Source organism: Microcebus murinus, unplaced genomic scaffold, assembly GCF_040939455.1.
Source record: "Microcebus murinus isolate Inina unplaced genomic scaffold, M.murinus_Inina_mat1.0 scaf013_hap2_Mmur4.0, whole genome shotgun sequence".
Taxonomy (NCBI): Eukaryota; Metazoa; Chordata; class Mammalia; order Primates; family Cheirogaleidae; genus Microcebus; species Microcebus murinus.
This window is the reverse complement of record NW_027438959.1, coordinates 568620-592608: the sequence shown is the minus strand read 5'-3', so window position 1 is coordinate 592608 and position 23989 is coordinate 568620. Positions and strand designations below refer to the sequence as shown.

Genomic DNA, 23989 nt, shown 5'->3' with positions numbered 1-23989 from the left:
GTGGGGGGAGGGGAGGGGCATACACATCCATTAGGCATGGGGTGGGTGCGCACCGACTGGGGGATGGGCGCACTTGAAGCTCTGACCCGAGGGGGGAGGCTTGGAGAGGGCAAGGCACCCGACCTTAACATTGGTACCCCCACAATACGCTGGAACAACATGAGAGGTATATGAATAAGAACACAGGGGGGGCCGGGCGCGGTGGCTCACGCCTGTAATCCTAGCTCTCTGGGAGGCCGAGGCGGGCGGATTGCTCCAGGTCAGGAGTTCGAAACCAGCCTGAGCAAGAGCGAGACCCCGTCTCTACTAAAAATAGAAAGAAATTAATTGGCCAACTAATACATATAGAGAAACACAGCCGGCGTGGTGGTGCATGCCTGTAGTCCCAACTACTCGGGAGGCTGAGGCAGCAGGATTGCTTGAGCCCGGAGATTCAGGTTGCTGTGAGCTAGGCTGACGCCATGGCACTCACTCTAGCCTGGGCAGCAAAACGAGACTCTGTCTCAAAAAATAAAAAAAAAAGAACACAGGGGGGAGGGCGGCACGGGCAACACATGTCACCTGAATACTTGTACTCCCATCATCTGCTTGAAAAGAGAGAGAAAAGAAAATGCAATCCTAGAGGTAAGAGACACTTTTTAAAAATAATGAATCCGAAGAGAAAAGTAAAAGGAGGCCTGTGGAGCAGGTCTGGGTGTGACTCCGGATCCCCCAACATCAGGTGCCACCACCAAAGATTCCTGCGTGTAGCCCATAGAACCCCAAAAGCAACGGGACGAGTTCTGGTCACATACTCCCTCAAAATGACATCCTGGCCTTCTTCTGGAACTCCCTCCCCTCTCAGACTCTCAAGGTTTCCTCCAGCGTGTCGGTTCCCACAGAGCAGACCTTTGGTCTGAGACCTGACAGTCCAGATGCCACGCATGCTGCCGCGTGGCGGCGGTGTCGCGGCTTGGGACAAGAGGAGGCCCCACGGTGCGGGCTGGGGCGCCAGGCACCGCGCGGGCGCTGAGGGTGGGGGTGACCCCCACCCCGGGCCGCCGCCGCGCTCCCAGAAAGGGGACAGAACAAGAGGCAAAAAAAAAAAAAAAAAAAAAAAAAAAGCAGCAGCCTGTGGCACCCGGTATTCCCAGGCGGTCTCCCATCCAAGTACTAACCAGGCCCGACCCTGCTTAGCTTCCGAGACCAGACGAGATCGGGGGCGTTCAGGGTGGTGTGGCCCTAGACGGCGGCGGAGGGCGCCCCTGCCCCGCTCGAGAAGCCGAGCCTCTCTGGGCTTCCCCGCCGCCGCCTCCCGCCCCAGGCCCCGCGCCGGGCCGGGCCGGTTGAGTTCGCCGGCCGGGTCCCGCGGGCTCCCAGGGACGGGGGTGATGGGCGGGCGGGGCGGGGCGGGGCGGGGTGGGGGGCTGTCTCTCTATACACACACACACACACACTCACACTCACTCACACTCACACAAGATGCGCCTCCACGGCTGGACTCGCCAAGGTGGAGCCCTCCCAGCCCCCCTCGTCTCCTCGCCCGGCCTCCTTCACCTACCCGCTGCCCACCCCCAGCGCGTCGCTGCCTGCCGCTGACTGCGCACGCGCAGGACGCTCGCCTTTGACCCCAGCCAGGGGCCGCCCTCCCCCACAACCCCTTTCAGCTGCGCCCCCCCCCTCGCCCTGTGGGTGGGCTGCCGCCTATTCCCCCGGGCCAGGGCTGGGGCACAGCCAGTGTATGGGGCGTCTCTCTCTGGGGATGTGTCCCCATGGGTGGGGTGGGGTGGCGTGGTTTGGGGGGCGCTGAAGAAATCAGTCCCCTCCATCTCCTACCTCTGGAAAACGCCCAAGCCCGTGGAGAACTGCCGGCACCGCTTCGTGGGGGCCGGGACCCTCCTCCGTGTCCTCCTGTGGCCCAGTCCAAGGGGCCTGGGCCTGGCCGGGGCTGCATTGGACCCCGACCACCCTGGCGTGTGGACTCGCTAAAAATCGGCCATTAGATATTGGATTCCAGCTTCCTGGAGGTCATTTCACTAATGAGTGCACCGGAAAGAGTTTCCTAATCCATCTGTGAGGGTGGCAACTGAAAGAGAATTTTAAAGCTGACAGAATAGGCGAGGGAAGGCATAGGAGATTTCCACAGCCAGCAAGGAAGACTTTCCCGAAATGGAAGAAAGAAACGAGCAAACAGAGACACCGGTAGCCCGCCCGGAAAAGAGTCTGCCCCTGAGAGAAAGCACCCTGACCAGGTTCACCCGTGGGTGGGTGGCGAGCTAGCGGCATTCAGAAGAGCGAGGCCCGCAGTCTGTGCGGAAGACACCTGCGCTCGGGTGTGTGTGGCGGCGCGATTCACAAGCAGCTCTAGACGTTAAACCAAGGAGAAGCCAGGGAGTTCCCAACGCCCCAGGTGTCCTCAGCCCACGACTGGCTGCTGTGGGAATGCGAAGCCCGGCTCCTTGTCTCAGAGCGGGGTTCCCAGGAGGATCAGGCTGAAGCTGGGACTTGGCCTCAAAGTGTCCCCTCGCATGGCCACCCCCTAACCCTTCCTGCTCCTCTACTCCTGGTGCCCCTCCATCCAGGGGCCAGACCTTAAAGAGTCACCGCAAGAGAATCCTGGTCCCAAAGGAGCCTTCTGGGGGACCGGTGCTGAGAGAGGTTGTGGGCATGGCCCGCTGGGGCTCTGCCCGACCCAGGGCTGAGAGATGCCACCTCCCAGCTCTGGGTCCCTGCAGGAAGTGTTGGCAAGCACAGGGCCGGTCCTCCAAAGGCCCAGGTGCAGGGAGCCCAGGCCAAGCAGCCTGTGGAAGAAGCCACTTGCCGTGCCACCCCGGGAACAGGACTGCAGGCCCCGCCCTTCCCACCTCCTCCTCCTCCTCCTCCTCCTCCCCCCCGCCCCGCCCCCACAGGGCACAGGGCTCAGAGACACCTCAGACTCTTGCTACCCAAAGTGCAAAGGGCATCAGTTGCTCCTCCAACACCCCCCCCCCCCGCCCAGCAGACCACGTTGTCCAGCCAGCCCCCGGGCCTCCCTGGGGTGCCCAGCACAAAAGTGCAGACACCCACCGGACCCTCAGTCTCAGTTTTCGGAGGTTTTTGCCACTCTAAGGACCCGCAGGCCAGCTGGGCCTTCGGGCAGGACAGAGAGCCCCGGAATCCGACGTGGAGAGCTGCGTGTACGTCCCCATCAGGAGGCGGTCCCCACCTCCGCGGCTCTCCCCTTGCGGGGAGCGGCAGCCCAGCCGGCAGCCGCAGGGCCTCAGGGAAGACACCAGGCTGGGCCCCCGCGGCACAGCGGGGGCACGTCCCCCGCACTCACGCGACTTAGGGACGGCTGCTGGAGACTGCTGCGGCCACCCTGCTGCCGGGTTTCTGGAGGGCTTCCTGGAAGCAGCATCCACACCAAGCCCTTGGAAGGCCCAGGCGACGGAGGAGCCGGTCAGGCAGGGGCCGAGGACGGTGAGAGGCCGGGCGGGAAGGAGCGTGTCAGACAGGGGCAGAGGACGGTGACAGGCCGGGCGGGGAGGAGCCGGTCAGGCGGGGGCCCAGGACAGTGACGGGCCTGGCCGGGGAGGAGTGCGTCAGGCAGGGGCAGAGGAGACGGGCTGGGTAAGGGTTAGGGTTACAGTTAGGGCACAATTCACAATCCCAAAGACGTGGAAGCGACCCGAGTGCCCATCCATCCAGGAGTGCATCAATAAAATGTGGCACGTGGACACCACGGAGTGCCATTCGGCTGTGAGGAGCAGCGGTGAGAGGGCGCCTCTCGTGTTCTCCTGGCCAGAGCTGGAACCCGTTCCAGTAGGCCAAGTATCCCAAGAATGGACACACGAGCACCACGTGAGCGCGCTCACCAGCAAATTGGTACGAACGGATGGACGCCTAAGTGGACAGAGAGGAATCACCTTCATCGGGTGGGTGTCGGGCGGGTGGGGGGAGGGGAGGGGCATACACATCCATTAGGCATGGGGTGGGTGCGCACCGACTGGGGGATGGGCGCACTTGAAGCTCTGACCCGAGGGGGGAGGCTTGGAGAGGGCAAGGCACCCGACCTTAACATTGGTACCCCCACAATACGCTGGAACAACATGAGAGGTATATGAATAAGAACACAGGGGGGGCCGGGCGCGGTGGCTCACGCCTGTAATCCTAGCTCTCTGGGAGGCCGAGGCGGGCGGATTGCTCCAGGTCAGGAGTTCGAAACCAGCCTGAGCAAGAGCGAGACCCCGTCTCTACTAAAAATAGAGAGAAATTAATTGGCCAACTAATATATATAGAAAAACACAGCCGGGCGTGGTGGTGCATGCCTGTAGTCCCAACTACTCGGGAGGCTGAGGCAGCAGGATTGCTTGAGCCCGGAGATTGAGGTTGCTGTGAGCTAGGCTGACGCCATGGCACTCACTCTAGCCTGGGCAGCAAAACGAGACTCTGTCTCAAAAAAAAAAAAAAAAAAAAAGAACACAGGGGGGAGGGCGGCACGGGCAACACATGTCACCTGAATACTTGTACTCCCATCATCTGCTTGAAAAGAGAGAGAAAAGAAAATGCAATCCTAGAGGTAAGAGACACTTTTTAAAAATAATGAATCCGAAGAGAAAAGTAAAAGGAGGCCTGTGGAGCAGGTCTGGGTGTGACTCCGGATCCCCCAACATCAGGTGCCACCACCAAAGATTCCTGCGTGTAGCCCATAGAACCCCAAAAGCAACGGGACGAGTTCTGGTCACATACTCCCTCAAAATGACATCCTGGCCTTCTTCTGGAACTCCCTCCCCTCTCAGACTCTCAAGGTTTCCTCCAGCGTGTCGGTTCCCACAGAGCAGACCTTTGGTCTGAGACCTGACAGTCCAGATGCCACGCATGCTGCCGCGTGGCGGCGGTGTCGCGGCTTGGGACAAGAGGAGGCCCCACGGTGCGGGCTGGGGCGCCAGGCACCGCGCGCGCGCTGAGGGTGGGGGTGACCCCCACCCCGGGCCGCCGCCGAGCTCCCAGAAAGGGGACAGAACAAGAGGCAAAAAAAAAAAAAAAAAAAAAAAAAAAGCAGCAGCCTGTGGCACCCGGTATTCCCAGGCGGTCTCCCATCCAAGTACTAACCAGGCCCGACCCTGCTTAGCTTCCGAGACCAGACGAGATCGGGGGCGTTCAGGGTGGTGTGGCCCTAGACGGCGGCGGAGGGCGCCCCTGCCCCGCTCGAGAAGCCGAGCCTCTCTGGGCTTCCCCGCCGCCGCCTCCCGCCCCAGGCCCCGCGCCGGGCCGGGCCGGGCCGGCCTGGTCCCGCGGGCTCCCAGGGTCCGGGGTGATGGGCGGGGCGGGGCGGGGCGGGGCGGGGTGGGGGGCTGTCTCTCTCTACACACACACACACACACTCACACTCACACTCACACAAGATGCGCCTCCACGGCTGGACTCGCCAAGGTGGAGCCCTCCCAGCCCCCCTCGTCTCCTCGCCCGGCCTCCTTCACCTACCCGCTGCCCACCCCCAGCGCGTCGCTGCCGCTGACTGCGCACGCACGGGACGCTCGCCCTTTGACCCCAGCCAGGGGCCGCCCTCCCCCACAACCCCTTTCAGCTGCGCCCCCCCCCTTGCCCTGTGTGTGGGCTGCCGCCTATTCCCCCGGGCCAGGGCTGGGGCACAGCCAGTGTATGGGGCGTCTCTCTCTGGGGATGTGTCCCATGGGTGGGGTGGGGTGGCGTGGTTTGGGGGGCGCTGAAGAAATCAGTCCCCTCCATCTCCTACCTCTGGAAAACGCCCAAGCCCGTGGAGAACTGCCGGCACCGCTTCGTGGGGGCCGGGACCCTCCTCAGTGTCCTCCTGTGGCCCAGTCCAAGGGGCCTGGGCCTGGCCGGGGCTGCATTGGACCCCGACCACCCTGGCGTGTGGACTCGCTAAAAATCGGCCATTAGATATTGGATTCCAGCTTCCTGGAGGTCATTTCACTAATGAGTGCACCGGAAAGAGTTTCCTAATCCATCTGTGAGGGTGGCAACTGAAAGAGAATTTTAAAGCTGACAGAATAGGCGAGGGAAGGCATAGGAGATTTCCACAGCCAGCAAGGAAGACTTTCCCGAAATGGAAGAAAGAAACGAGCAAACAGAGACACCGGTAGCCCGCCCGGAAAAGAGTCTGCCCCTGAGAGAAAGCACCCTGACCAGGTTCACCCGTGGGTGGGTGGCGAGCTAGCGGCATTCAGAAGAGCGAGGCCCGCAGTCTGTGCGGAAGACACCTGCGCTCGGGTGTGTGTGGCGGCGCGATTCACAAGCAGCTCTAGATGTTAAACCAAGGAGAAGCCAGGGAGTTCCCAACGCCCCAGGTGTCCTCAGCCCACGACTGGCTGCTGTGGGAATGCGAAGCCCGGCTCCTTGTCTCAGAGCGGGGTTCCCAGGAGGATCAGGCTGAAGCTGGGACTTGGCCTCAAAGTGTCCCCTCGCATGGCCACCCCCTTCCCCTTCCTGCTCCTCTACTCCTGGTGCCCCTCCATCCAGGGGCCAGACCTTAAAGAGTCACCGCAAGAGAATCCTGGTCCCAAAGGAGCCTTCTGGGGGACCGGTGCTGAGAGAGGTTGTGGGCATGGCCCGCTGGGGCTCTGCCCGACCCAGGGCTGAGAGATGCCACCTCCCAGCTCTGGGTCCCTGCAGGAAGTGTTGGCAAGCACAGGGCCGGTCCTCCAAAGGCCCAGGTGCAGGGAGCCCAGGCCAAGCAGCCTGTGGAAGAAGCCACTTGCCGTGCCACCCCGGGAACAGGACTGCAGGCCCCGCCCTTCCCACCTCCTCCTCCTCCTCCTCCTCCTCCCCCCCGCCCCGCCCCCACAGGGCACAGGGCTCAGAGACACCTCAGACTCTTGCTACCCAAAGTGCAAAGGGCATCAGTTGCTCCTCCAACACCCCCCCCCCCGCCCAGCAGACCACGTTGTCCAGCCAGCCCCCGGGCCTCCCTGGGGTGCCCAGCACAAAAGTGCAGACACCCACCGGACCCTCAGTCTCAGTTTTCGGAGGTTTTTGCCACTCTAAGGACCCGCAGGCCAGCTGGGCCTTCGGGCAGGACAGAGAGCCCCGGAATCCGACGTGGAGAGCTGCGTGTACGTCCCCATCATGAGGCGGTCCCCACCTCCGCGGCTCTCCCCTTGCGGGGAGCGGCAGCCCAGCCGGCAGCCGCAGGGCCTCAGGGAAGACACCAGGCTGGGCCCCCGCGCCACAGCGGGGGGCACGTCCCCCGCACTCACGCGACTTAGGGACGGCTGCTGGAGACTGCTGCGGCCACCCTGCTGCCGGGTTTCTGGAGGGCTTCCTGGAAGCAGCATCCACACCAAGCCCTTGGAAGGCCCAGGCGACGGAGGAGCCGGTCAGGCAGGGGCCGAGGACGTTGAGAGGCCGGGCGGGAAGGAGCGTGTCAGGCAGGGGCAGAGGAGACGGGCTGGGTAAGGGTTAGGGTTACAGTTAGGGCACAATTCACAATCCCAAAGACGTGGAAGCGACCCGAGTGCCCATCCATCCAGGAGTGCATCAATAAAATGTGGCGCGTGGACACCACGGAGTGCCATTCGGCTGTGAGGAGCAGCGGTGATAGGGCGCCTCTCGTGTTCTCCTGGCCACAGCTGGAACCCGTTCCAGTAGGCCAAGTATCCCAAGAATGGACACAGGAGCACCACGTGAGCGCGCTCACCGGCAAACTGGTACGAACGGATGGACACCTAAGTGGACAGAGAGGAATCACCTTCATCGGGTGGGTGTCGGTTGGGTGGGGGGAGGGGAGGGGCATACACATCCATTAGGCATGGGGTGGGTGCGCACCGACTGGGGGATGGGCGCACTTGAAGCTCTGACCCGAGGGGGGAGACTTGGAGAGGGCAAGGCACCCGACCTTAACATTGGTACCCCCACAATACGCTGGAACAACATGAGAGGTATATGAATAAGAACACAGGGGGGGCCGGGCGCGGTGGCTCACGCCTGTAATCCTAGCTCTCTGGGAGGCCGAGGCGGGCGGATTGCTCCAGGTCAGGAGTTCGAAACCAGCCTGAGCAAGAGCGAGACCCCGTCTCTACTAAAAATAGAAAGAAATTAATTGGCCAACTAATATATATAGAAAAACGCAGCCGGGCGTGGTGGTGCATGCCTGTAGTCCCAACTACTCGGGAGGCTGAGGCAGCAGGATTGCTTGAGCCCGGAGATTGAGGTTGCTGTGAGCTAGGCTGACGCCATGGCACTCACTCTAGCCTGGGCAGCAAAACGAGACTCTGTCTCAAAAAAAAAAAAAAAAGAACACAGGGGGGAGGGCGGCACGGGCAACACATGTCACCTGAATACTTGTACTCCCATCATCTGCTTTAAAAGAGAGAGAAAAGAAAATGCAATCCTAGAGGTAAGAGACACTTTTTAAAAATAATGAATCCGAAGAGAAAAGTAAAAGGAGGCCTGTGGAGCAGGTCTGGGTGTGACTCCGGATCCCCCAACATCAGGTGCCACCACCAAAGATTCCTGCGTGTAGCCCATAGAACCCCAAAAGCAACGGGACGAGTTCTGGTCACATACTCCCTCAAAATGACATCCTGGCCTTCTTCTGGAACTCCCTCCCCTCTCAGACTCTCAAGGTTTCCTCCAGCGTGTCGGTTCCCACAGAGCAGACCTTTGGTCTGAGACCTGACAGTCCAGATGCCACGCATGCTGCCGCGTGGCGGCGGTGTCGCGGCTTGGGACAAGAGGAGGCCCCACGGTGCGGGCTGGGGCGCCAGGCACCGCGCGGGCGCTGAGGGTGGGGGTGACCCCCACCCCGGGCCGCCGCCGCGCTCCCAGAAAGGGGACAGAACAAGAGGCAAAAAAAAAAAAAAAAAAAAAAAAAAGCAGCAGCCTGTGGCACCCGGTATTCCCAGGCGGTCTCCCATCCAAGTACTAACCAGGCCCGACCCTGCTTAGCTTCCGAGACCAGACGAGATCGGGGGCGTTCAGGGTGGTGTGGCCCTAGATGGCGGCGGAGGACGGCCCTGCCCCGCTCGAGAAGCCGAGCCTCTCTGGGCTTCCCCGCCGCCGCCTCCCGCCCCAGGCCCCGCGCCGGGCCGGGCCGGTTGAGTTCGCCGGCCGGGTCCCGCGGGCTCCCAGGGACGGGGGTGATGGGCGGGGCGGGGTGGGGGGCTGTCTCTCTATACACACACACACACACTCACACTCACTCACACTCACACAAGATGCGCCTCCACGGCTGGATTCGCCAAGGTGGAGCCCTCCCAGCCCCCCTCGTCTCCTCGCCCGGGCTCCTTCACCTACCCGCTGCCAACCCCCAGCGCGTCGCTGCCGCTGACTGCGCAAGCGCGGGACGCTCGCCCTTTGACACCAGCCAGGGGCCGCCCTCCACCACAACCCCTTTCAGCTGCGCCCCCCCCTCGCCCTGTGGGTGGGCTGCCGCCTATTCCCCCGGGCCAGGGCTGGGGCACAGCCAGTGTATGGGGCGTCTCTCTCTGGGGATGTGTCCCATGGGTGGGGTGGGGTGGCGTGGTTTGGGGGGCGCTGAAGAAATCAGTCCCCTCCATCTCCTACCTCTGGAAAACGCCCAAGCCCGTGGAGAACTGCCGGCACCGCTTCGTGGGGGCCGGGACCCTCCTCCGTGTCCTCCTGTGGCCCAGTCCAAGGGGCCTGGGCCTGGCCGGGGCTGCATTGGACCCCGACCACCCTGGCGTGTGGACTCGCTAAAAATCGGCCATTAGATATTGGATTCCAGCTTCCTGGAGGTCATTTCACTAATGAGTGCACCGGAAAGAGTTTCCTAATCCATCTGTGAGGGTGGCAACTGAAAGAGAATTTTAAAGCTGACAGAATAGGCGAGGGAAGGCATAGGAGATTTCCACACCCAGCAAGGAAGACTTTCCCGAAATGGAAGAAAGAAACGAGCAAACAGAGACACCGGTAGCCCGCCCGGAAAAGAGTCTGCCCCTGAGAGAAAGCACCCTGACCAGGTTCACCCGTGGGTGGGTGGCGAGCTAGCGGCATTCAGAAGAGCGAGGCCCGCAGTCTGTGCGGAAGACACCTGCGCTCGGGTGTGTGTGGCGGCGCGATTCACAAGCAGCTCTAGACGTTAAACCAAGGAGAAGCCAGGGAGTTCCCAACGCCCCAGGTGTCCTCAGCCCACGACTGGCTGCTGTGGGAATGCGAAGCCCGGCTCCTTGTCTCAGAGCGGGGTTCCCAGGAGGATCAGGCTGAAGCTGGGACTTGGCCTCAAAGTGTCCCCTCGCACGGCCACCCCCTTCCCCTTCCTGCTCCTCTACTCCTGGTGCCCCTCCATCCAGGGGCCAGACCTTAAAGAGTCACCGCAAGAGAATCCTGGTCCCAAAGGAGCCTTCTGGGGGACCGGTGCTGAGAGAGGTTGTGGGCATGGCCCGCTGGGGCTCTGCCCGACCCAGGGCTGAGAGATGCCACCTCCCAGCTCTGGGTCCCTGCAGGAAGTGTTGGCAAGCACAGGGCCGGTCCTCCAAAGGCCCAGGTGCAGGGAGCCCAGGCCAAGCAGCCTGTGGAAGAAGCCACTTGCCGTGCCACCCCCGGGAACAGGACTGCAGGCCCCGGCCCTTCCCACCTCCTCCTCCTCCTCTTCCTCCTCCTCCTCCCCCCCGCCCCGCCCCCACAGGGCACAGGGCTCAGAGACACCTCAGACTCTTGCTACCCAAAGTGCAAAGGGCATCAGTTGCTCCTCCAACACCCCCCCCCCCCGCCCAGCAGACCACGTTGTCCAGCCAGCCCCCGGGCCTCCCTGGGGTGCCCAGCACAAAAGTGCAGACACCCACCGGACCCTCAGTCTCAGTTTTCGGAGGTTTTTGCCACTCTAAGGACCCGCAGGCCAGCTGGGCCTTCGGGCAGGACAGAGAGCCCCGGAATCCGACGTGGAGAGCTGCGTGTACGTCCCCATCAGGAGGCGGTCCCCACCTCCGCGGCTCTCCCCTTGCGGGGAGCGGCAGCCCAGCCGGCAGCCGCAGGGCCTCAGGGAAGACACCAGGCTGGGCCCCCGCGGCACAGCGGGGGCACATCCCCCGCACTCACGCGACTTAGGGACGGCTGCTGGAGACTGCTGCGGCCACCCTGCTGCCGGGTTTCTGGAGGGCTTCCTGGTAGCAGCATCCACACCAAGCCCTTGGAAGGCCCAGGCGACGGAGGAGCCGGTCAGGCAGGGGCCGAGGACGGTGAGAGGCCGGGCGGGAAGGAGCGTGTCAGGCAGGGGCAGAGGACGGTGACAGGCCGGGCGGGGAGGAGCCGGTCAGTCGGGGGCCCAGGACAGTGACGGGCCTGGCCGGGGAGGAGTGCGTCAGGCAGGGGCAGAGGAGACGGGCTGGGTAAGGGTTAGGGTTACAGTTAGGGCACAATTCACAATCCCAAAGACGTGGAAGCGACCCGAGTGCCCATCCATCCAGGAGTGCATCAATAAAATGTGGCGCGTGGACACCACGGAGTGCCATTCGGCTGTGAGGAGCAGCGGTGAGAGGGCGCCTCTCGTGTTCTCCTGGCCAGAGCTGGAACCCGTTCCAGTAAGCCAAGTATCCCAAGAATGGACACACGAGCACCACGTGAGCGCGCTCACCAGCAAATTGGTACGAACGGATGGACACCTAAGTGGACAGAGAGGAATCACCTTCATCGGGTGGGTGTCGGGCGGGTGGGGGGAGGGGAGGGGCATACACATCCATTAGGCATGGGGTGGGTGCGCACCGACTGGGGGATGGGCGCACTTGAAGCTCTGACCCGAGGGGGGAGGCTTGGAGAGGGCAAGGCACCCGACCTTAACATTGGTACCCCCACAATACGCTGGAACAACATGAGAGGTATATGAATAAGAACACAGGGGGGGCCGGGCGCGGTGGCTCACGCCTGTAATCCTAGCTCTCTGGGAGGCCGAGGCGGGCGGATTGCTCCAGGTCAGGAGTTCGAAACCAGCCTGAGCAAGAGCGAGACCCCGTCTCTACTAAAAATAGAAAGAAATTAATTGGCCAACTAATACATATAGAGAAACACAGCCGGGCGTGGTGGTGCATGCCTGTAGTCCCAACTACTCGGGAGGCTGAGGCAGCAGGATTGCTTGAGCCCGGAGATTCAGGTTGCTGTGAGCTAGGCTGACGCCATGGCACTCACTCTAGCCTGGGCAGCAAAACGAGACTCTGTCTCAAAAAATAAAAAAAAAAGAACACAGGGGGGAGGGCGGCACGGGCAACACATGTCACCTGAATACTTGTACTCCCATCATCTGCTTGAAAAGAGAGAGAAAAGAAAATGCAATCCTAGAGGTAAGAGACACTTTTTAAAAATAATGAATCCGAAGAGAAAAGTAAAAGGAGGCCTGTGGAGCAGGTCTGGGTGTGACTCCGGATCCCCCAACATCAGGTGCCACCACCAAAGATTCCTGCGTGTAGCCCATAGAACCCCAAAAGCAACGGGACGAGTTCTGGTCACATACTCCCTCAAAATGACATCCTGGCCTTCTTCTGGAACTCCCTCCCCTCTCAGACTCTCAAGGTTTCCTCCAGCGTGTCGGTTCCCACAGAGCAGACCTTTGGTCTGAGACCTGACAGTCCAGATGCCACGCATGCTGCCGCGTGGCGGCGGTGTCGCGGCTTGGGACAAGAGGAGGCCCCACGGTGCGGGCTGGGGCGCCAGGCACCGCGCGGGCGCTGAGGGTGGGGGTGACCCCCACCCCGGGCCGCCGCCGCGCTCCCAGAAAGGGGACAGAACAAGAGGCAAAAAAAAAAAAAAAAAAAAAAAAAAGCAGCAGCCTGTGGCACCCGGTATTCCCAGGCGGTCTCCCATCCAAGTACTAACCAGGCCCGACCCTGCTTAGCTTCCGAGACCAGACGAGATCGGGGGCGTTCAGGGTGGTGTGGCCCTAGACGGCGGCGGAGGGCGCCCCTGCCCCGCTCGAGAAGCCGAGCCTCTCTGGGCTTCCCCGCCGCCGCCTCCCGCCCCAGGCCCCGCGCCGGGCCGGGCCGGTTGAGTTCGCCGGCCGGGTCCCGCGGGCTCCCAGGGACGGGGGTGATGGGCGGGGCGGGGCGGGGCGGGGTGGGGGGCTGTCTCTCTATACACACACACACACACTCACACTCACTCACACTCACACAAGATGCGCCTCCACGGCTGGACTCGCCAAGGTGGAGCCCTCCCAGCCCCCCTCGTCTCCTCGCCCGGCCTCCTTCACCTACCCGCTGCCCACCCCCAGCGCGTCGCTGCCTGCCGCTGACTGCGCACGCACGGGACGCTCGCCCTTTGACCCCAGCAAGGGGCCGCCCTCCCCCACAACCCCTTTCAGCTGCGCCCCCCCCTCGCCCTGTGGGTGGGCTGCCGCCTATTCCCCCGGGCCAGGGCTGGGGCACAGCCAGTGTATGGGGCGTCTCTCTCTGGGGATGTGTCCCATGGGTGGGGTGGGGTGGCGTGGTTTGGGGGGCGCTGAAGAAATCAGTCCCCTCCATCTCCTACCTCTGGAAAACGCCCAAGCCCGTGGAGAACTGCCGGCACCGCTTCGTGGGGGCCGGGACCCTCCTCCGTGTCCTCCTGTGGCCCAGTCCAAGGGGCCTGGGCCTGGCCGGGGCTGCATTGGACCCCGACCACCCTGGCGTGTGGACTCGCTAAAAATCGGCCATTAGATATTGGATTCCAGCTTCCTGGAGGTCATTTCACTAATGAGTGCACCGGAAAGAGTTTCCTAATCCATCTGTGAGGGTGGCAACTGAAAGAGAATTTTAAAGCTGACAGAATAGGCGAGGGAAGGCATAGGAGATTTCCACACCCAGCAAGGAAGACTTTCCCGAAATGGAAGAAAGAAACGAGCAAACAGAGACACCGGTAGCCCGCCCGGAAAAGAGTCTGCCCCTGAGAGAAAGCACCCTGACCAGGTTCACCCGTGGGTGGGTGGCGTGCTAGCGGCATTCAGAAGAGCGAGGCCCGCAGTCTGTGCGGAAGACACCTGCGCTCGGGTGTGTGTGGCGGCGCGATTCCCAAGCAGCTCTAGACGTTAAACCAAGGAGAAGCCAGGGAGTTCCCAACGCCCCAGGTGTCCTCAGCCCACGACTGGCTGCTGTGGGAATGCGAAGCCCGGCTCCTTGTCTCAGAGCGGGGTTCCCAGGAGGATCAGGCTGAAGCTGGGACTTGGCCTCAAAGTGTCCCCTCGCACGGCCACCCCCTTCCCCTTCCTGCTCCTCTACTCCTGGTGCCCCTCCATCCAGGGGCCAGACCTTAAAGAGTCACCGCAAGAGAATCCTGGTCCCAAAGGAGCCTTCTGGGGGACCGGTGCTGAGAGAGGTTGTGGGCATGGCCCGCTGGGGCTCTGCCCGACGCAGGGCTGAGAGATGCCACCTCCCAGCTCTGGGTCCCTGCAGGAAGTGTTGGCAAGCACAGGGCCGGTCCTCCAAAGGCCCAGGTGCAGGGAGCCCAGGCCAAGCAGCCTGTGGAAGAAGCCACTTGCCGTGCCACCCCGGGAACAGGACTGCAGGCCCCGGCCCTTCCCACCTCCTCCTCCTCCTCCTCCTCCTCCCCCCCGCCCCGCCCCCACAGGGCACAGGGCTCAGAGACACCTCAGACTCTTGCTACCCAAAGTGCAAAGGGCATCAGTTGCTCCTCCAACACCCCCCCCCCGCCCAGCAGACCACGTTGTCCAGCCAGCCCCCGGGCCTCCCTGGGGTGCCCAGCACAAAAGTGCAGACACCCACCGGACCCTCAGTCTCAGTTTTCGGAGGTTTTTGCCACTCTAAGGACCCGCAGGCCAGCTGGGCCTTCGGGCAGGACAGAGAGCCCCGGAATCCGACGTGGAGAGCTGCGTGTATGTCCCCATCAGGAGGCGGTCCCCACCTCCGCGGCTCTCCCCTTGCGGGGAGCGGCAGCCCAGCCGGCAGCCGCAGGGCCTCAGGGAAGACACCAGGCTGGGCCCCCGCGGCACAGCGGGGGCACGTCCCCCGCACTCACGCGACTTAGGGACGGCTGCTGGAGACTGCTGCGGCCACCCTGCTGCCGGGTTTCTGGAGGGCTTCCTGGAAGCAGCATCCACACCAAGCCCTTGGAAGGCCCAGGCGACGGAGGAGCCGGTCAGGCAGGGGCCGAGGACGGTGAGAGGCCGGGCGGGAAGGAGCGTGTCAGACAGGGGCAGAGGACGGTGACAGGCCGGGCGGGGAGGAGCCGGTCAGGCGGGGGCCCAGGACAGTGACGGGCCTGGCCGGGGAGGAGTGCGTCAGGCAGGGGCAGAGGAGACGGGCTGGGTAAGGGTTAGGGTTACAGTTAGGGCACAATTCACAATCCCAAAGACGTGGAAGCGACCCGAGTGCCCATCCATCCAGGAGTGCATCAATAAAATGTGGCACGTGGACACCACGGAGTGCCATTCGGCTGTGAGGAGCAGCGGTGAGAGGGCGCCTCTCGTGTTCTCCTGGCCAGAGCTGGAACCCGTTCCAGTAGGCCAAGTATCCCAAGAATGGACACACGAGCACCACGTGAGCGCGCTCACCAGCAAATTGGTACGAACGGATGGACGCCTAAGTGGACAGAGAGGAATCACCTTCATCGGGTGGGTGTCGGGCGGGTGGGGGGAGGGGAGGGGCATACACATCCATTAGGCATGGGGTGGGTGCGCACCGACTGGGGGATGGGCGCACTTGAAGCTCTGACCCGAGGGGGGAGGCTTGGAGAGGGCAAGGCACCCGACCTTAACATTGGTACCCCCACAATACGCTGGAACAACATGAGAGGTATATGAATAAGAACACAGGGGGGGCCGGGCGCGGTGGCTCACGCCTGTAATCCTAGCTCTCTGGGAGGCCGAGGCGGGCGGATTGCTCCAGGTCAGGAGTTCGAAACCAGCCTGAGCAAGAGCGAGACCCCGTCTCTACTAAAAATAGAGAGAAATTAATTGGCCAACTAATATATATAGAAAAACACAGCCGGGCGTGGTGGTGCATGCCTGTAGTCCCAACTACTCGGGAGGCTGAGGCAGCAGGATTGCTTGAGCCCGGAGATTGAGGTTGCTGTGAGCTAGGCTGACGCCATGGCACTCACTCTAGCCTGGGCAGCAAAACGAGACTCTGTCTCAAAAAAAAAAAAAAAAAAAAGAACACAGGGGGGAGGGCGGCACGGGCAACACATGTCACCTGAATACTTGTACTCCCATCATCTGCTTGAAAAGAGAGAGAAAAGAAAATGCAATCCTAGAGGTAAGAGACACTTTTTAAAAATAATGAATCCGAAGAGAAAAGTAAAAGGAGGCCTGTGGAGCAGGTCTGGGTGTGACTCCGGATCCCCCAACATCAGGTGCCACCACCAAAGATTCCTGCGTGTAGCCCATAGAACCCCAAAAGCAACGGGACGAGTTCTGGTCACATACTCCCTCAAAATGACATCCTGGCCTTCTTCTGGAACTCCCTCCCCTCTCAGACTCTCAAGGTTTCCTCCAGCGTGTCGGTTCCCACAGAGCAGACCTTTGGTCTGAGACCTGACAGTCCAGATGCCACGCATGCTGCCGCGTGGCGGCGGTGTCGCGGCTTGGGACAAGAGGAGGCCCCACGGTGCGGGCTGGGGCGCCAGGCACCGCGCGCGCGCTGAGGGTGGGGGTGACCCCCACCCCGGGCCGCCGCCGCGCTCCCAGAAAGGGGACAGAACAAGAGGCAAAAAAAAAAAAAAAAAAAAAAAAAAAAGCAGCAGCCTGTGGCACCCGGTATTCCCAGGCGGTCTCCCATCCAAGTACTAACCAGGCCCGACCCTGCTTAGCTTCCGAGACCAGACGAGATCGGGGGCGTTCAGGGTGTTGTGGCCCTAGACGGCGGCGGAGGGCGCCCCTGCCCCGCTCGAGAAGCCGAGCCTCTCTGGGCTTCCCCGCCGCCGCCTCCCGCCCCAGGCCCCGCGCCGGGCCGGGCCGGGCCGGCCTGGTCCCGCGGGCTCCCAGGGTCCGGGGTGATGGGCGGGGCGGGGCGGGGCGGGGCGGGGTGGGGGGCTGTCTCTCTCTACACACACACACACACACTCACACTCACTCACACTCACACAAGATGCGCCTCCACGGCTGGACTCGCCAAGGTGGAGCCCTCCCAGCCCCCCTCGTCTCCTCGCCCGGCCTCCTTCACCTACCCGCTGCCCACCCCCAGCGCGTCGCTGCCGCTGACTGCGCATGCGCGGGACGCTTGCCCTTTGACCCCAGCCAGGGGCCGCCCTCCCCCACAACCCCTTTCAGCTGCGCCCCCCCCCTCGCCCTGTGTGTGGGCTGCCGCCTATTCCCCCGGGCCAGGGCTGGGGCACAGCCAGTGTATGGGGCGTCTCTCTCTGGGGATGTGTCCCATGGGTTTGGTGGGGTGGCGTGGTTTGGGGGGCGCTGAAGAAATCAGTCCCCTCCATCTCCTACCTCTGGAAAACGCCCAAGCCCGTGGAGAACTGCCGGCACCGCTTCGTGGGGGCCGGGACCCTCCTCAGTGTCCTCCTGTGGCCCAGTCCAAGGGGCCTGGGCCTGGCCGGGGCTGCATTGGACCCCGACCACCCTGGCGTGTGGACTCGCTAAAAATCGGCCATTAGATATTGGATTCCAGCTTCCTGGAGGTCATTTCACTAATGAGTGCACCGGAAAGAGTTTCCTAATCCATCTGTGAGGGTGGCAACTGAAAGAGAATTTTAAAGCTGACAGAATAGGCGAGGGAAGGCATAGGAGATTTCCACAGCCAGCAAGGAAGACTTTCCCGAAATGGAAGAAAGAAACGAGCAAACAGAGACACCGGTAGCCCGCCCGGAAAAGAGTCTGCCCCTGAGAGAAAGCACCCTGACCAGGTTCACCCGTGGGTGGGTGGCGAGCTAGCGGCATTCAGAAGAGCGAGGCCCGCAGTCTGTGCGGAAGACACCTGCGCTCGGGTGTGTGTGGCGGCGCGATTCACAAGCAGCTCTAGATGTTAAACCAAGGAGAAGCCAGGGAGTTCCCAACGCCCCAGGTGTCCTCAGCCCACGACTGGCTGCTGTGGGAATGCGAAGCCCGGCTCCTTGTCTCAGAGCGGGGTTCCCAGGAGGATCAGGCTGAAGCTGGGACTTGGCCTCAAAGTGTCCCCTCGCATGGCCACCCCCTTCCCCTTCCTGCTCCTCTACTCCTGGTGCCCCTCCATCCAGGGGCCAGACCTTAAAGAGTCACCGCAAGAGAATCCTGGTCCCAAAGGAGCCTTCTGGGGGACCGGTGCTGAGAGAGGTTGTGGGCATGGCCCGCTGGGGCTCTGCCCGACCCAGGGCTGAGAGATGCCACCTCCCAGCTCTGGGTCCCTGCAGGAAGTGTTGGCAAGCACAGGGCCGGTCCTCCAAAGGCCCAGGTGCAGGGAGCCCAGGCCAAGCAGCCTGTGGAAGAAGCCACTTGCCGTGCCACCCCGGGAACAGGACTGCAGGCCCCGCCCTTCCCACCTCCTCCTCCTCCTCCTCCTCCTCCCCCCCGCCCCGCCCCCACAGGGCACAGGGCTCAGAGACACCTCAGACTCTTGCTACCCAAAGTGCAAAGGGCATCAGTTGCTCCTCCAACACCCCCCCCCCCGCCCAGCAGACCACGTTGTCCAGCCAGCCCCCGGGCCTCCCTGGGGTGCCCAGCACAAAAGTGCAGACACCCACCGGACCCTCAGTCTCAGTTTTCGGAGGTTTTTGCCACTCTAAGGACCCGCAGGCCAGCTGGGCCTTCGGGCAGGACAGAGAGCCCCGGAATCCGACGTGGAGAGCTGCGTGTACGTCCCCATCAGGAGGCGGTCCCCACCTCCGCGGCTCTCCCCTTGCGGGGAGCGGCAGCCCAGCCGGCAGCCGCAGGGCCTCAGGGAAGACACCAGGCTGGGCCCCCGCGGCACAGCGGGGGCACGTCCCCCGCACTCACGCGACTTAGGGACGGCTGCTGGAGACTGCTGCGGCCACCCTGCTGCCGGGTTTCTGGAGGGCTTCCTGGAAGCAGCATCCACACCAAGCCCTTGGAAGGCCCAGGCGACGGAGGAGCCGGTCAGGCAGGGGCCGAGGACGGTGAGAGGCCGGGCGGGAAGGAGCGTGTCAGACAGGGGCAGAGGACGGTGACAGGCCGGGCGGGGAGGAGCCGGTCAGGCGGGGGCCCAGGACAGTGACGGGCCTGGCCGGGGAGGAGTGCGTCAGGCAGGGGCAGAGGAGACGGGCTGGGTAAGGGTTAGGGTTACAGTTAGGGCACAATTCACAATCCCAAAGACGTGGAAGCGACCCGAGTGCCCATCCATCCAGGAGTGCATCAATAAAATGTGGCACGTGGACACCACGGAGTGCCATTCGGCTGTGAGGAGCAGCGGTGAGAGGGCGCCTCTCGTGTTCTCCTGGCCAGAGCTGGAACCCGTTCCAGTAGGCCAAGTATCCCAAGAATGGACACACGAGCACCACGTGAGCGCGCTCACCAGCAAATTGGTACGAACGGATGGACGCCTAAGTGGACAGAGAGGAATCACCTTCATCGGGTGGGTGTCGGGCGGGTGGGGGGAGGGGAGGGGCATACACATCCATTAGGCATGGGGTGGGTGCGCACCGACTGGGGGATGGGCGCACTTGAAGCTCTGACCCGAGGGGGGAGGCTTGGAGAGGGCAAGGCACCCGACCTTAACATTGGTACCCCCACAATACGCTGGAACAACATGAGAGGTATATGAATAAGAACACAGGGGGGGCCGGGCGCGGTGGCTCACGCCTGTAATCCTAGCTCTCTGGGAGGCCGAGGCGGGCGGATTGCTCCAGGTCAGGAGTTCGAAACCAGCCTGAGCAAGAGCGAGACCCCGTCTCTACTAAAAATAGAGAGAAATTAATTGGCCAACTAATATATATAGAAAAACACAGCCGGGCGTGGTGGTGCATGCCTGTAGTCCCAACTACTCGGGAGGCTGAGGCAGCAGGATTGCTTGAGCCCGGAGATTGAGGTTGCTGTGAGCTAGGCTGACGCCATGGCACTCACTCTAGCCTGGGCAGCAAAACGAGACTCTGTCTCAAAAAAAAAAAAAAAAAAAGAACACAGGGGGGAGGGCGGCACGGGCAACACATGTCACCTGAATACTTGTACTCCCATCATCTGCTTGAAAAGAGAGAGAAAAGAAAATGCAATCCTAGAGGTAAGAGACACTTTTTAAAAATAATGAATCCGAAGAGAAAAGTAAAAGGAGGCCTGTGGAGCAGGTCTGGGTGTGACTCCGGATCCCCCAACATCAGGTGCCACCACCAAAGATTCCTGCGTGTAGCCCATAGAACCCCAAAAGCAACGGGACGAGTTCTGGTCACATACTCCCTCAAAATGACATCCTGGCCTTCTTCTGGAACTCCCTCCCCTCTCAGACTCTCAAGGTTTCCTCCAGCGTGTCGGTTCCCACAGAGCAGACCTTTGGTCTGAGACCTGACAGTCCAGATGCCACGCATGCTGCCGCGTGGCGGCGGTGTCGCGGCTTGGGACAAGAGGAGGCCCCACGGTGCGGGCTGGGGCGCCAGGCACCGCGCGCGCGCTGAGGGTGGGGGTGACCCCCACCCCGGGCCGCCGCCGCGCTCCCAGAAAGGGGACAGAACAAGAGGCAAAAAAAAAAAAAAAAAAAAAAAAAAAAGCAGCAGCCTGTGGCACCCGGTATTCCCAGGCGGTCTCCCATCCAAGTACTAACCAGGCCCGACCCTGCTTAGCTTCCGAGACCAGACGAGATCGGGGGCGTTCAGGGTGGTGTGGCCCTAGACGGCGGCGGAGGGCGCCCCTGCCCCGCTCGAGAAGCCGAGCCTCTCTGGGCTTCCCCGCCGCCGCCTCCCGCCCCAGGCCCCGCGCCGGGCCGGGCCGGGCCGGCCTGGTCCCGCGGGCTCCCAGGGTCCGGGGTGATGGGCGGGGCGGGGCGGGGTGGGGGGCTGTCTCTCTCTACACACACACACACACACTCACACTCACACTCACACAAGATGCGCCTCCACGGCTGGACTCGCCAAGGTGGAGCCCTCCCAGCCCCCCTCGTCTCCTCGCCCGGCCTCCTTCACCTACCCGCTGCCCACCCCCAGCGCGTCGCTGCCGCTGACTGCGCACGCGCGGGACGCTCGCCCTTTGACCCCAGCCAGGGGCCGCCCTCCCCCACAACCCCTTTCAGCTGCGCCCCCCCCCTCGCCCTGTGTGTGGGCTGCCGCCTATTCCCCCGGGCCAGGGCTGGGGCACAGCCAGTGTATGGGGCGTCTCTCTCTGGGGATGTGTCCCATGGGTGGGGTGGGGTGGCGTGGTTTGGGGGGCGCTGAAGAAATCAGTCCCCTCCATCTCCTACCTCTGGAAAACGCCCAAGCCCGTGGAGAACTGCCGGCACCGCTTCGTGGGGGCCGGGACCCTCCTCAGTGTCCTCCTGTGGCCCAGTCCAAGGGGCCTGGGCCTGGCCGGGGCTGCATTGGACCCCGACCACCCTGGCGTGTGGACTCGCTAAAAATCGGCCATTAGATATTGGATTCCAGCTTCCTGGAGGTCATTTCACTAATGAGTGCACCGGAAAGAGTTTCCTAATCCATCTGTGAGGGTGGCAACTGAAAGAGAATTTTAAAGCTGACAGAATAGGCGAGGGAAGGCATAGGAGATTTCCACAGCCAGCAAGGAAGACTTTCCCGAAATGGAAGAAAGAAACGAGCAAACAGAGACACCGGTAGCCCGCCCGGAAAAGAGTCTGCCCCTGAGAGAAAGCACCCTGACCAGGTTCACCCGTGGGTGGGTGGCGAGCTAGCGGCATTCAGAAGAGCGAGGCCCGCAGTCTGTGCGGAAGACACCTGCGCTCGGGTGTGTGTGGCGGCGCGATTCACAAGCAGCTCTAGATGTTAAACCAAGGAGAAGCCAGGGAGTTCCCAACGCCCCAGGTGTCCTCAGCCCACGACTGGCTGCTGTGGGAATGCGAAGCCCGGCTCCTTGTCTCAGAGCGGGGTTCCCAGGAGGATCAGGCTGAAGCTGGGACTTGGCCTCAAAGTGTCCCCTCGCATGGCCACCCCCTTCCCCTTCCTGCTCCTCTACTCCTGGTGCCCCTCCATCCAGGGGCCAGACCTTAAAGAGTCACCGCAAGAGAATCCTGGTCCCAAAGGAGCCTTCTGGGGGACCGGTGCTGAGAGAGGTTGTGGGCATGGCCCGCTGGGGCTCTGCCCGACCCAGGGCTGAGAGATGCCACCTCCCAGCTCTGGGTCCCTGCAGGAAGTGTTGGCAAGCACAGGGCCGGTCCTCCAAAGGCCCAGGTGCAGGGAGCCCAGGCCAAGCAGCCTGTGGAAGAAGCCACTTGCCGTGCCACCCCGGGAACAGGACTGCAGGCCCCGCCCTTCCCACCTCCTCCTCCTCCTCCTCCTCCTCCCCCCCGCCCCGCCCCCACAGGGCACAGGGCTCAGAGACACCTCAGACTCTTGCTACCCAAAGTGCAAAGGGCATCAGTTGCTCCTCCAACACCCCCCCCCCCGCCCAGCAGACCACGTTGTCCAGCCAGCCCCCGGGCCTCCCTGGGGTGCCCAGCACAAAAGTGCAGACACCCACCGGACCCTCAGTCTCAGTTTTCGGAGGTTTTTGCCACTCTAAGGACCCGCAGGCCAGCTGGGCCTTCGGGCAGGACAGAGAGCCCCGGAATCCGACGTGGAGAGCTGCGTGTACGTCCCCATCAGGAGGCGGTCCCCACCTCCGCGGCTCTCCCCTTGCGGGGAGCGGCAGCCCAGCCGGCAGCCGCAGGGCCTCAGGGAAGACACCAGGCTGGGCCCCCGCGGCACAGCGGGGGCACGTCCCCCGCACTCACGCGACTTAGGGACGGCTGCTGGAGACTGCTGCGGCCACCCTGCTGCCGGGTTTCTGGAGGGCTTCCTGGAAGCAGCATCCACACCAAGCCCTTGGAAGGCCCAGGCGACGGAGGAGCCGGTCAGGCAGGGGCCGAGGACGGTGAGAGGCCGGGCGGGAAGGAGCGTGTCAGACAGGGGCAGAGGACGGTGACAGGCCGGGCGGGGAGGAGCCGGTCAGGCGGGGGCCCAGGACAGTGACGGGCCTGGCCGGGGAGGAGTGCGTCAGGCAGGGGCAGAGGAGACGGGCTGGGTAAGGGTTAGGGTTACAGTTAGGGCACAATTCACAATCCCAAAGACGTGGAAGCGACCCGAGTGCCCATCCATCCAGGAGTGCATCAATAAAATGTGGCACGTGGACACCACGGAGTGCCATTCGGCTGTGAGGAGCAGCGGTGAGAGGGCGCCTCTCGTGTTCTCCTGGCCAGAGCTGGAACCCGTTCCAGTAGGCCAAGTATCCCAAGAATGGACACACGAGCACCACGTGAGCGCGCTCACCAGCAAATTGGTACGAACGGATGGACGCCTAAGTGGACAGAGAGGAATCACCTTCATCGGGTGGGTGTCGGGCGGGTGGGGGGAGGGGAGGGGCATACACATCCATTAGGCATGGGGTGGGTGCGCACCGACTGGGGGATGGGCGCACTTGAAGCTCTGACCCGAGGGGGGAGGCTTGGAGAGGGCAAGGCACCCGACCTTAACATTGGTACCCCCACAATACGCTGGAACAACATGAGAGGTATATGAATAAGAACACAGGGGGGGCCGGGCGCGGTGGCTCACGCCTGTAATCCTAGCTCTCTGGGAGGCCGAGGCGGGCGGATTGCTCCAGGTCAGGAGTTCGAAACCAGCCTGAGCAAGAGCGAGACCCCGTCTCTACTAAAAATAGAGAGAAATTAATTGGCCAACTAATATATATAGAAAAACACAGCCGGGCGTGGTGGTGCATGCCTGTAGTCCCAACTACTCGGGAGGCTGAGGCAGCAGGATTGCTTGAGCCCGGAGATTGAGGTTGCTGTGAGCTAGGCTGACGCCATGGCACTCACTCTAGCCTGGGCAGCAAAACGAGACTCTGTCTCAAAAAAAAAAAAAAAAAAAAGAACACAGGGGGGAGGGCGGCACGGGCAACACATGTCACCTGAATACTTGTACTCCCATCATCTGCTTGAAAAGAGAGAGAAAAGAAAATGCAATCCTAGAGGTAAGAGACACTTTTTAAAAATAATGAATCCGAAGAGAAAAGTAAAAGGAGGCCTGTGGAGCAGGTCTG

At 62.4% G+C, this 23989-nt stretch overlaps 4 non-coding genes and 2 pseudogenes across 4 annotated transcripts; all 6 read right to left on the bottom strand.

Moving 5' to 3' along the window:
* Nucleotides 1–1108: 1108 nt before the first annotated feature.
* LOC142867137 (5S ribosomal RNA) lies at nt 1109–1227 on the bottom strand. The gene has a single exon (XR_012916868.1). It is a non-coding gene; the product is annotated as a 5S ribosomal RNA (ribosomal RNA).
* A 3794-nt stretch (nt 1228–5021) lies between these two features.
* Nucleotides 5022–5140, bottom strand: LOC142867136 (5S ribosomal RNA). The gene has a single exon (XR_012916867.1). It is a non-coding gene; the product is annotated as a 5S ribosomal RNA (ribosomal RNA).
* Nucleotides 5141–8818: 3678 nt separating this feature from the next.
* Nucleotides 8819–8937, bottom strand: LOC142867138 (uncharacterized; annotated as a pseudogene).
* Nucleotides 8938–12713: 3776 nt separating this feature from the next.
* Nucleotides 12714–12832, bottom strand: LOC142867135 (5S ribosomal RNA). Its single transcript, XR_012916866.1, has one exon. It is a non-coding gene; the product is annotated as a 5S ribosomal RNA (ribosomal RNA).
* Nucleotides 12833–16618: 3786 nt separating this feature from the next.
* On the bottom strand, nt 16619–16737 carry LOC142867142 (uncharacterized; annotated as a pseudogene).
* Nucleotides 16738–20518: 3781 nt separating this feature from the next.
* On the bottom strand, nt 20519–20637 carry LOC142867133 (5S ribosomal RNA). The gene has a single exon (XR_012916864.1). It is a non-coding gene; the product is annotated as a 5S ribosomal RNA (ribosomal RNA).
* Nucleotides 20638–23989: the final 3352 nt, after the last annotated feature.